This window comes from Xenopus tropicalis, chromosome 4 (assembly GCF_000004195.4).
Source record: "Xenopus tropicalis strain Nigerian chromosome 4, UCB_Xtro_10.0, whole genome shotgun sequence".
Classification (NCBI taxonomy): Eukaryota; Metazoa; Chordata; class Amphibia; order Anura; family Pipidae; genus Xenopus; species Xenopus tropicalis.
Window position 1 is genome coordinate 109,951,488 of NC_030680.2, and position 14,031 is coordinate 109,965,518.

Genomic DNA, 14,031 nt, shown 5'->3' on the forward strand with positions numbered 1-14,031 from the left:
GTCCTTTTAAGTTTTTTTGCAGAGGTTGGCTCCGTACCTAACTCAAACTGAGAAAATACAAAACAGTGCCCAAAAAGAAGATAAATGTCCACAAATCTCAAAAGATTGGGCAATATACATCGTTTTCCTTATTGCCTTAATCAAAAAATACCTGTTTTGTAGTGCTTGGGACAATTAGTAAACTGAAAATCACAATCTGTTACATTTTTAATTATATTGTAGGGATTAGAACCTCATTTACTGTAACAGCATTTATTTTAATAGAAAAGGATTGGTTTCAGTACACGTTGATAGTTTTAAACTACAATACATATTTCATTGCTATTATTTATTACCTGTTTTTAATATTTCGCCAACATATTCCGCAGCACATTACAGAAATCATACGTCATTCACGTCACTCCCTGCCCCAGTGGGATATATAATCTAATGTCATACAGTGGTGTGAAAAACTATTTGCCCCCTTCCTGATTTCTTATTCTTTTGCATGTTTGTCACACTTAAATGTTTCTGATCATCAAACACATTTAACTATTAGTCAAAGATAACACAAGTAAACACAAAATGCAGTTTTTAAATGAGGGTTTTTATTATTTAGGGAGAATAAAAATCCAAACCTACATGGCCCTGTGTGAAAAAGTAATTGCCCCCTGAACCTAATAACTGGTTGGGCCACCCTTAGCAGCAATAACTGCAATCAAGCGTTTGCGATAACTTGCAACGAGTCTTTTACAGCGCTCTGGAGGAATTTTGGCCCACTCATCTTTGTAGAATTGTTGTAATTCAGCTTTATTTGAGGGTTTTCTAGCATGAACCGCCTTTTTAAGGTCATGCCACAACATCTCAATAGGATTCAGGTCAGGACTTTGACTAGGCCACTCCAAAGTCTTCATTTTGTTTTTCTTCAGCCATTCAGAGGTGGATTTGCTGGTGTGTTTTGGTCATTGTCCTGCTGCAGCACCCAAGATCGCTTCAGCTTGAGTTGACGAACAGATGGCCGGACATTCTCCTTCAAGATTTTTTGGTAGACAGTAGAATTCATGGTTCCATCTATCACAGCAAGCCTTCCAGGTCCTGAAGCAGCAAAACAACCCCAGACCATCACACTACCACCACCATATTTTACTGTTCGTATGATGTTCTTTTTCTGAAATGCTGTGTTACTTTTACGCCAGATGTAACGGGACACGCACCTTCCAAAAAGTTCAACTTCTGTCTCGTCGGTCCACAAGGTATTTTCCCAAAAGTCTTGGCAATCATTGAGATGTTTTTTAGCAAAATTGAGATGAGCCATAATGTTCTTTTTGCTTAAAAGTGGTTTGCTCCTTGGAAATCTGCCATGCAGGCCGTTTTTGCCCAGTCTCTTACTTATGGTGGAGTCGTGAACACTGACCTTAATTGAGGCAAGTGAGGCCTACAGTTCTTTAGATGTTATCCTGGGGTCTTTTGCGGCCTCTCGGATGAGTTGTCTCTGTGCTCTTGGGGTAATTTTGGTCGGCTGGCCACTCCTGGGAAGGTTCACCACTGTTCCATGTTTTTGCCATTTGTGGATAATGGCTCTCACTGTGGTTCGCTGGAGTCCCAAAGCTTTAGAAATGGCTTTATAACCTTTACCAGACTGATAGATCTCAATTACTTTTGTTCTCATTTGTTCCTGAATTTCTTTGGATCTTGGCATGATGTCTAGCTTTTGAGGTGCTTTTGGTCTACTTCTCTGTGTCAGGTAGCTCCTATTTAAGTGATTTCTTGATTGAAACAGGTGTGGCAGTAATTAGGCCTGGGGGTGACTACAGAAATTGAACTCAAGTGTGATAAACTACAGTTAAGTTATTTTTTAACAAGGGGGGCAATCACTTTTTCACACAGGGCCATGTAGATTTGGAGTTTTTTTTCTCCCTTAATAACATAAACCTTAATTTAAAAACTGCATTTTGTGTTCAATTATGTTATCTTTGACTAATAGTTAACGGTTTTTGATGATCAGAAACATTTAAGTGTGACAAACATGCAAAAGAATAAGAAATCAGGAAGGGGGCAAATAGTTTTTCACACCACTGTATTTACATACACTATGGGTGAAGGGACATGGTAACATTCTAGAATTATAGTAAAAGGCACAGTAGAAACGCAGCAGGGAATTTTTTTTTTCATCCAGAATGAACAAAGGGTAAAAAAAAAGAGAATAGTGATGAGCGAATCTGTCCCGTTTCACTTCGCCATAAAAATTTGTGAAACGGCGAAAAATTTGCGAAACGCATTTGTCACGCAATTTTTTTTGCCCAGGGTCTACCGATGTTTCTTTTGGACCATTGTCTTGTTTGCTATTCAACCTCTTTTAAGCTTCCATTTCTTCACTAACTGTGATACATTTGTTTCTAGGATTGTTAATGTTTAGTAGAAGCCTTTTTTCCTTCCTCCTGCACAAAATTGCCTTTGTTACTTTCTGCCACACAGCCCCAAAGCACAATAGATCCACACCAGTGTTTAGCAATTAGAAAGGTGATCTTTTCCTGCAGCACTTCCAAAATACTGCTGGCTTATCTAGGTGTTGCATGCTTCAGATGCTGACTTTTGTGATGTGGGTAATGTTTCCTTCAGATGACTTTTAATGAGTATCATGTTTGTGCAAAGAACACTGCAAAGTGGGCCAGTGCACAACCCATGCCAGCCATGCCATGCTCTTACTGCATGCAGTGATATGGTGGTTTTGCTTCACATTACTAACTTGTATTCTAGCAGTGCTAGGGGATTTTATTTAATAGTGGAAATTGCAGTGAGCATTGAATTATCTTGTTACACCTTACCATGCTTTGTAAGAAGCCGTTACCTGTGTTTTCAGTTTATAACTCAGCTGCTTATAGGGGCCCATGGCTGTTGAATTTAAGCACAACACCCAGAGTTTTCAAGGGTCAGGGAATGTATTAAGCTCTGGCATTGATTTCACCTGACCTGGATTAAGGCCTGATGAGTCAATTAAGCACTGAGTACACTAATGGATCAACTGAACTTTTGCACATGACACAATTTTTGTTTTATTTTTCCAGTCTGTTAAATTTGTTTTTCCAGTATATTAAATGTGTTTGTTTTTCTCTGCGGAGGTATTATTCAAATTTATATGTTCATTTATGTTGGTATGTATGTATGTGAGTACTGTATATTTCTATATCTTTATAAATATGCCTATAAGTCACTAGCGTGCAAACTTTGTTACTGTTCTATTCCTTTAAGTTAAATATCTATTACAGGCAATAGCAATGTAATATATGTGACCCTAAAGGTCACATAATTTGCTGAAAAAGCCAACACTGAGGCACCAGCTCTGCAAGCCCTGACAAGCAAAAGACCAAAGCAGACAGACATATTGACCGAGACAGTCTGGGATAAATATGAAGCATATAGGGAAAAATATAAAATATTAGAAAACGATTGGTATATTATTTAATGTGACATGCTTAATGCTAGAAGTACAAATTGATATACAGATAAAAAAAGACAGCTACAGTCTTGCAGTCAAAGCTATACAGTTACAGTATATATATTTTCCTTTCTTGCCTGGACATCAAACAAATAAAAAAAAGGTATCCTATACCCAAAATATATTTCACTATAAAACATTTACTTTATTGAAGGAGAAGGAAAGGTGATCTTAATCACTTATCTGATACCCCGGGCTGGTGCCCCTGTTAGCTGAAAACTGCACTGACTCAGGGTACCTGCGAGCCAGTGATTCTCCTGTCTTCTTTCATTTCAATCCTGGGGCCTGCGTATGCTTAGTACAATGAAAAAGCTGCCTTTTTTGTAAAAGTTTGACTTCTCACTCTATTGCATATGCGCAGGTGGTGCGAAGACAGAAAAAAGAGGATCACTTGCTTGCAGGTACCCCCGGCCAGTGCAAACAGGAGCACCGGTCTGGGGTATCAGGTAAGTAATTACAATCACTGGGGGTGCCTAATCACCCGCAGTGATTATAACTTTCCTTCTCCTTTAGGAACGGTTACTGTCTATAACTCTAGGCACAGTTACTGTATTGGTTCTGTAGGATTTCTGTCAATCCTATGGTATGTATAAAATGTTTTTGGGGGGAGGAGTAGGTTATTTCATTGGCCCTTTTAGAGGAACACTTTCTAGTCTAGTTCTGGAAATGAAGTGTAACATCTAGGCGTATTTATTATGCTGTGTAAAACTAATTTGCCGAAAAATAAAAAGTTGTGTAAAATAAATGGAAAAGATCGGCATCTGAATGCCGGATATTACGCCTTTATTTTCCATAAGTTCCAGTGGAAGAAAAAACGTGTAAAACTATTACGCCGTTTTTACGCCATTTTTACACGCCAAAGCCTGGCGATGTGTGCCGAATTTTTTACACAGCATAATAAATATGCCCCATAGTGTAGTGTAAAATGTCAGAGTTAAGTAAGTTGAGAATTTGCTATTGAACAGTTTAAGACCGGTCTACCTGGGGACCGCAGATAGCTTTACCCCAGGGGACAACCAAACACATAAGTGAACCCACTGCATCCCCTCCCGATAGCTACTGCCACTATCCCCCCATCCCCTGCTATGTACACAGATTAGTAGATTCACCTTACCAAAACAAGGTGTCTAACATGAATGTTAAATGAAGCTTGGGGCCACCAAAAATGCACAGTGGAGGATGAGATGTTGAACATTATTGCTAATTTCCATATGGTACTCTTTTGGAGCATGTTGGCCTCAGACATGCCAGTAAGGCCTTTGCAGCTAATAGTTGAGCTTACTAACCACAAATATACCAGTAGGGCCACTGCAGAAAATGGAAATGGTTGACAAGCACTACATTAACCCCAGGCATGCCACCAAGACCACTGCAGAAAATGGATGATGATTTTATTAACCCCAGCAAAAACAAAAAAATCCAGTAGCACACTGAAGGTATGTTCTGTGCAAAAGTGTTTATTTAGCCCAAGTACATATAGAACAAAGCAATAGGGGATCATTATTGATCTACATACAAGGTGCAGCAACTCATAGCAACCAATAAGATGTTTTCTATAAAAAAGATAACCAGTAAATGCTACCTGCTGATTGGTTGCTATGGGTTACTGCACCTGGGCAAATTTTATCATTTTATTGCATAACCCCATGAATGCTATACACACACAAACAAAAATGAAATAAATTATTCCAGTATTTTTTTCACTCATTTTTCTTGGCCCTAAACAAGCACAGGTTTTGTTTTGATTGTCATTCTAATGTCTCTTTGCAGTGCCTCAGAAGTATTAAATAGTAGAACAGGTAAAATAGTAGGTTAATTGCAGATAAAGTGTATTTTGTTGATAAAGTAGTTAGCTAATTAGTGGGCATTGATTGAAGTGGAGGGAAGATTGGCAAACATTTGCATAAATGGGATCCAATTAGTTGATTGAAATATGGAAGGTTATTTTTTTTTTTTTGTCATGGGCTTTATGATACTGGGCCTTTCTTTTCAAACAATGATCAATGATATACAGTACCTTGCAAGCTAACGCAATTTGTCTCATCATGTTCCTATTCTGTAACCGAGGTACAGTGCCTCCCCATTATATAGATATTTACATTGCAGAATATAATAGCACTTTACAAATAACATATAATATATAATTATTACTGGAAGTTGCTAAGTCTTCATTAGCCTTACATCCCAAAGCCACAATTGTCCAATTGCAGTTAACTGTTTGGGGATATCATTGATGTATGTGTTTAGTATTACTTAAAGGAGAATGCAAGTCAAAATGTAAAAAGCATACTGCCCAATAGTCCTCCTATTGTTTAGTAAAAACGCCACACTTTTGGCTCACCTAATCACATATTTACTCAGTCACACTTACTTCACATTTTCTAGAACAGGCAGCCATCTCTAAAAAGGTATTCTCCCTTCCTTTCCCTCCTTGCTTCATACTGCACATGTGTTTCATTGCCCCCCCCCTCCCCTCTGCCAGATCCGCTTCTGATTGGCTGGTGGGCATGTGTAGCTCAGAACAGGAGACAGGATCAAGTTACACACATGCTCAGAGAATAGGAAGGCTGGCGCTGGCAGCCTACAGGAAGGGGAGAGAGATTTCAGTGATGTCACTGTAGGCTTCACACTGCTGTAGGCTGCCAGCACCATATCTCAGAGAAGCAAGCAGGGATCTGGGAATTTAGATATGCAGTAAGTACTTAAAAAGAATGCCTTTAGACTTACTTTTAATTTATATTAACCTTTCATTGTCCTTTAAAGGAAAACAAAACAAAAATGTAGATATCATAAACTAGACATTTTTAGAAAAAAATTAAACTAAAACAAGGAGAAATCCTACAGAAATAAAAAAGGAATAATGCATTCAAATGAAAAGCCAGCTTTGCTGCAGAAAGACAATGAGAAATATATGTATTCTTCCACATTTTTGCTTTCTCTAATTCCCAGAATACTGGGAGTTTACATCCTACTCATCACTCCAGTATTTCTAACCACAGCAGTTTGTCACAGGATTACTGACATCCCTCTGCCCAAATGTAGTAGAGAGAAGGAAGATAAATGGTTATGGTACAGAGAGTGAGGGTGGGAAGAATATTAAGGGGATGACAAGACCAACCTGGACTCAAGCTGGGACAGATAGCAATAGGTGAAGGAAAGATTTTTTGAACATTTCAGAAACCTTCTATCCCATCTAGGCCAAAGGAAATCCTGGGGCCCAATGAACCAGGACGCAGTATAGGGAAGCAGGGCATGACGGGGCTAGGAGGGCAGCCCGTCCCCCCTTCCCCCCTCCTGTTTTGGGTTTTTGTTTGATCTGGCCAATGAGACTCCTGAATGTTTCCCGGGCTTAGCAAGGGGAGGAGCGAGCGAGGACAGCTTACCTTCCATTCGGTTCCAGGCAGCAAGAGGATCAACAGCTCTCAACGTCCCACCCTCCCTCCCTATAATAGGGGGTTGTTGTCGTTGCAGTTAGCGGAGGGTACCTTACTCCGTGCCCCCAGGGGGAAGTTTAAAGGGGGGTACTTGTCAAGCAAGGAGAGTGTAGCCCGGTTGGCCTGGGGTCCTGAGCAGCAGTTAGCCTCGGTTTAGGTCGGGCGAAAAGGAGGCAGGAACCAGGCGTTAAATTCGGGCACAGGGCCAGCCCCTTGGAGGCGAGTAAGGGATTGTTGTTAATGTAAATTGTTGGTTACTTAAAACGGTTTTGTCAAGTTAATAATGTTACAAATGTTAACTGATGTTAAGTTATTGTTAATAAATAAATAACTGCGGCCTTCTCTTCCCAGCTACGGTGTCCGAGTGTGTTGTTCGGGGAGAGGTTAGGGGGTTAAGATGGGGGGAGGGGTAAGAGTTGCAGACTCGACGCTGCACCTGTCATGGCTAACTTGGCACCGATGTCAGTATATGTCTAACACAAGTCATGCCTGTTTAGCTGGCACTATACAAACACCACAATGAAATGGAAACATATGATATTGTTTTTGAGTTATAACAGGCACTTTCCTAGGTTCGAGAAATGCTTTAGTCTGAAGATGTGTTTGTTTGGTAAATTCCGTATTATGATTCTGTACCTTGACCACTTGGACTGCTGTGCATCTAATAATACAGAAAAAACATTAATACTTGAATATGCGATCAAACACTATAATAGAATTCCAGTTTAGGAATATCAACCAATCCATAAAATGAAATATAAGGGGTCCACAAAAAGAGAGATGAAATAATTTCTTTCTTAGTAATGAAACAATATTGCCCCACTTTTATAACCATTGTCCTTGATTTTATTTGCGGCATTGTACAGAGCTGGGCAAGTGATGGGCAGTGTACAGAGACAGATGTATTCAGGCAAGCGCCGCTGACAGGCTGACAGTCTTGTGCTACTCACTGTGCATTTTTTTTCCTTTATGCCTCCTTTCTAATGTTTTTCTGCAGACTTATTGAGCAGTACAGAGTAATCCCACAGGACCTGCAGATGGTATTGTCCTTGCATCGAAGAGTTATTAAATTCTTAAGGTCACCATAAAAGAAGATTTCCATTAAATTGAGTTAATAAAAACATCGGGCAAAGGTTTTCAGAGAGCACAGATGCCAGAGTCACAAGGGGCCGAGGGTCCCCGGACAGATTCAGCAACAATAAAGAAATAAGCATATTTTTATAGAACAGTCCCTAAATGTCTGTAAAGCAAAACTGATTATTGTAGCTTCCTAATGTAAAAAGATTTTAATTATGTGCCTTTAGCATTTATATCTTTATATCCTCCATATAGCAGTTTTATAGGTAACACGTTGGTATTTTTGTTCAAAATTTCTCCCTATGCCAAAACCTATGTCATTCTCTGCGTCGGATTAACCTATGCTTTTCCAATAATAAATCTATTAAATAGAAAATGTAATATATAATGCTACCTCCTGCTATATCTAAGCCAGTGCTTCAACTTTCCCCATCATATTGTATTGTATATGTCAAGGTAAAATTCTTTTACCTTCTGTATGAAATATATTTTCTTAACCTACAATAATATATAAAATACACAAGAGCCATCAATATCCTGTAAATTATATCTACAGAGTTCCATGACCATAGAAAAGTGTTTAGCCTTGTGCTTTTATATGGTCAGGAAACTCCTTGGTGACTTCTACTATCCTTATATTTTCTAACCGAAGGTACATTATTTCCAATATATATCACAATTTCCTTATCCTGCTTTAGAAAGGTTGTGTTCAGACTTCCAATGAACATACTGGTACAAGCTAGGTCTGGGTAGGTCAGCCATATCTTTGTAATATTTTAGTGAATGGGGTCCCTCTTGAACTTGTTACTGTCATGATTGGTATCCCACAACAGGTAACCACCCCCACCCACAAAAAAAAATATAATCAATAAACAGCCTCTTTGAAGTCTTTAAATATCTGCTACTCCAGTTGTTCAAAGACTAATACTAGGGGGGCACATTCATGAAAACACAAGTTCGAATCCTGAATGGGATAAATTCGGATTGGATACGATAATTTCTTAAGATTGCAAATATCACGAATATGCTTATGAAAAAATCGTATTAGTCACGATAATATTGTATTGGCGATCCGAAAGTCAAGAAATTTTCATAACGAACAATCGTAAAATGCAGGAAAACCTTTTACAACTTTGATCCTTCTGTGCATGATTTTGGAAGCCTCCCATAGGACTCAATGGCACTCTGCAGCTCCAACCCGGCCCAAGGAAAGTCTCCCATAGGGCTCAATGGCACTCTGCAGCTCCAACCTGGCCCAAGGAAAGTCTCCCATAGGGCTCAATGGCACTCTGCAGCTCCAACCCGGCCCAAGGAAAGTCTCCCATAGGACTCAATGGCACTCTGCAGCTCCAACCTGGCCCAAGGAAAGTCTCCCATAGGACTCAATGGCACTCTGCAGCTCCAACCCGGCCCAAGGAAAGTCTCCCATAGGGCTCAATGGCACTCTGCAGCTCCAACCTGGCCCAAGGAAAGTCTCCCATAGGACTCAATGGCACTCTGCAGCTCCAACCCGGCCCAAGGAAAGTCTCCCATAGGGCTCAATGGCACTCTGCAGCTCCAACCTGGCCCAAGGAAAGTCTCCCATAGGACTCAATGGCACTCTGCAGCTCCAACCCGGCCCAAGGAAAGTCTCCCATAGGGCTCAATGACACTCTGCAGCTCCAACCTGGCCCAAGGAAAGTCTCCCATAGGGCTCAATGGCACTCTGCAGCTCCAACCTGGCCCAAGGAAAGTCTCCCATAGGGCTCAATGGCACTCTGCAGCTCCAACCTGGCCCAAGGAAAGTCACGATACTGAAGCTTGAATGAATCCAAAACTTTCGTACTCAGCGCAACAATACGATTAAGTACAAAAAAGTTGCGCACAATACGAAAAAGTCATGCAAGGTATGAAAAAGTCGTGGAAAATTTGCTCGGAGTGTTCGCGGATTAGTAAATCTCCCCCTAAGACTGCAGCATCCCCTTAATCACTTGGGATTCCTTCTCCTCCTCTAACCCACTCAGCCCCCTCCTTTGGAAATTTCCTTTGGCTCTTGACTAACTGAGCATGCTCAGGTCTTCTCAACTCAGGTTACCAAACACACCCTCCAGTCTAGCAGCCAATGAAGAGGTGGCAATGCTGGGCTCTGGCTGTGCACTCTGCTGGGGTTTTCCAGAAAAGGGATCTTTCCGTAATTTGGATCTCCATACCTTAAGTCTGCTAAAACTCCATTAAATATTGAATAAACCCAATAGGATTGTTTTACCTCCAGTAAGGATTAATTGTATCTTAATTGAGATCAAGGACAAGGTACTGTTTTATTATTACAGAGAAAAAGGAAATCATTTTTGCTTATAATGGAGTATATGGGACATGGCCTTTCCATAACTTGGAACTTTCCAGATAACAGGTTTCCAGACCCCATACCTGTACTGTTAAAAAGTTTCTGGAGCTACTGAGAAGAATCATACTGATGCCCCTCGTGACCTCTAGAAAGTTTAGAAGCTAAATGCTTTTGAGATTTCTATAATTATAGGTTCTGTGACTGTATTATCCACACTCCCATATCAGACCTAACCAATCATATAACAACACCATATTACTGAACTTTGTAAGTGCGTGCTTCTAAACATGAATCTGCTCCAAATGCCCTCCTTTAACTTTCAGGCCTGCTCTGATCAGACAGTGAAAGAGAATCACTAGAGTAAAGCACTGAAAAAAGAATCACATCAATTTGGATCACAAACTTTATAGATTTCGGAAACAATGCCATATAGAGCTAAATGCATTGTAATGTGCTCCAGCGATGTAGCATATCAGTGTACATCAGTATTTCATTTGGTTAACCTTCCAATTGCCACAGGAGAAAGCAAAGCTTAGGCAGCATAAAACTGGGCGTTCGTCATTAAGTTAATTTGATGGTGTCAGGTGGGTTAGCAGTTTCCAGTTGCATGGACTTGGTGCGTATATCACTGAAGGATCAATAGGTTATTAGTCAACAAGCTGACAGGGGCCAATAGATTAATCCCTTTCTGTCAAGCAAGCAGTTTCCACATTGCTGAAATCTCATCCCTTCTATATTCTGGAGACCAGCTATTAATCCAATTAAGGTAAAATGATCTGTTTTTCATTTTTTTTTCTTTCAATCTCTTTCCAGTCTGCACTTTATTGCATTTCTGCTGGTGCATATGCAAACCTTATTTTATACAGGAAGCATGGGTTTGAAAGATAAAAGCACATTTCTGTCTTCTCTTTTTATTGGAAGACTGAGCATTAATATACAATATTAAAAATATTAGAAATTAATAAATGTGAATTTTTGAATCTTGTGAAAGAGTGGTTTAGGGTGGGAGGTGGCTGGGATTTAGGTTTGTAATTCTGTGGTTTCATCTGAGCAGAAAGCACAGATATCAAACGAGAAAGGTGCTTCTGACAGATACAGAAATATACCATGGAGGATAAAAAGTAAAACAAAGACATAATACATCAGTAGAACCCGACAGAGGATCATCACAATGTATTTATGGAATAACTGCCATTTTGGCACTTGGGCCTTGCGCTGTGAAAGAGTGAAAGAAGTCTGTGACAATGTGCAGGTTGATAGGCAGTAGATGTGAAATTAGAACATGCCAAGTGTCAATACTGCTTTCAAAAATATTAATATAATCAAGGTAAGGGTATGCTTACAGACAGAACATCACTTTTACATCACAACTCTAGTTATGTGCAACTGGCACAGATGACAGATGGCACATAACCATCTTTCATGCGCAAGACGTACGTGTATATATCTATATTTATCTATTATATACATATATATGTGTGTGTGTGTCCAAAACAGACACATTCTTCACTTTAAGGCAGTTTATTGATACACAGGGCTGTTCATTTAAGTATATAAAACTAAATCCTGCCCCCTGTCTCCTGACCTTAGTCCTGCTGAGAGAGTATCCATTGAAAGAATGGCATACTCGATCTAGGGGAAGGAGTAAGGGGAGTGAATGGATAAGTTAGGGAGTATGTTCCAGGGGGGCTGTGAGTGACTGTGCAGTTTTTGGGAGACTAAGGAAAAGGAAGCAACTGGCAAGATGAGACATGGAGCTCATGGAGATTTAAAACCTCCATAAAGGAGAGAAACTACCATTTCCAAATGAAATGAGGCCTAGAGATCACCATCCATCCCTCTTACAGAACCATCAGCCCCACTAGATCTGTGGAACCAGGAAAAACAATAACATGAAGGACTGCAGTATACCACACATCTGTGGACTGGCTATCCATGGACAATCTGTGGGACATTCTAGGTAAATCTTGCCAGTTGGTGGTATTAACTCTTTTGAACATATGGCTTAAATTAGCACCAACATCTTGTGCTAATTTCTGATTAAAATGACTAAAAAATCCTATCCCTAACCTCCAAGTTCTCTTGCATGATAAATACACCATGTTATGGTTTATGAGTCAAGAAGGTCAGTTTCCGCAAATTTCAGCCACCCCCCCCCCCCCATACCATACTTACCTTCTGAGTTTATTTTGTTTTGTGCAAATGAGCAAAATGGTGCACTATAAAAAATAAAAAAAAAAAATCTCTGCGCTTACCACTCCATTTGTCTGTCTGTATGAGGTGCTCTGGACCTACACAGTCTGGCCACTGAGTTTCAACTATGTATTGTAAGAAACTTCAGGTGGGCACTAAAGTATTTTCCTTTAGATCATATTCCTGGTGACCTAAACAGGACATAAAGGAGAAACCTGTTACTGCTGGAGTGCCAGCCACATGTTTCTTTCTCTGCATTCATTCTTTTCATTCATTATGCACCAAATGGGTAATTTATTAATGCCCTACATGCAAGTTCAAAATCATGCCCCTTATACCCTCAATCTATAAGCAATTGCATCCAGGACATACTTGTGCTCTACACCCCATGCTGGAATGATGTGAAAATTAATAGGTAGGAAAGGGAATGCCTACGTACTTCTCCCACCCACCCCTCATGAATGCTGTGCTGCCAAACAAAGACAGACTGTACTTATCAGGGACCTTGCATTACATTTGCAGGTCCTTGCATTACATTTTGGAGTGCAAGAACTTTCTCCTTTGGGCGCTTACTGCAGGACAGGATGCAATGGCAAAAAACATATCTGTTTTTTTGCACTTTGCATCTTTTTTAGAGGTAGTAAATAGAAAATCTGTACCATAGTGGTTGGAAACACTTTAGTTTGTAGACGTGAGTGAATGGGCCTACCAACAGCCTTTAAAAAATAAGGAGTCATTTGCAGCTTGATCCAATTGTGTTGGCTGACATGGAGAAGACCAGGATAAAACAGAAAATGACATCATACATACTGCAGTTCTCCTTTACTGGCCACCCAACTTGTCACCCAGTTTTGCATATGTCCTAACTTGGCAGATTGCTTTTCAGAAACCCATACAAGGGGAGACTTTTAGTTAAAGAGGGTGAGCAGGTGGACGAAGGAGGATATACTGGCTAACAATAAGTGTGCCAAGGAAGGAAATTAACAGTGCAAAGTACATTTCTGTGCATATATGTATTTTATGTATTAAAACATTTCCATAGTTTCAAAGGGGTAGTAAATGTTAATGAAGTAGGGGAAGAGTGTATTTAAAGCCCCTAAACAAATTAAATATTTTGGGAAAAGTAATAAAAGTTGTAAATGGAAATACATTAACAAGAACAAATGTCTGCATTTCGTGTGTAATTTTCTTCTCAGGAAGAGCATTTTCTGAAGACCTTGGCACTTTCTTGCATGCAAATGCTTTTTCCAGTGTGAAGTTTTATACCATACACTGCACACTGCTACAAATGATTTTGCATTTTTTTTCAGTGGCGGATAGGTTGCAAAATACATTGCAGGTTTGCAAAACCCATATTACATTTGCAAGGCAAAAATTGTTAAAAAGTGAGGAATATTCTTTAAATTGAACATATCTTTCCAACATCTGTTACATTCCCCCATTTGAGGTTCCCTGATACTGTAGAGAGTTTATGCACTATGTGAAACCTCAGGTTTTACCGACTCTCATCATGTTACCCCATGAGCTTT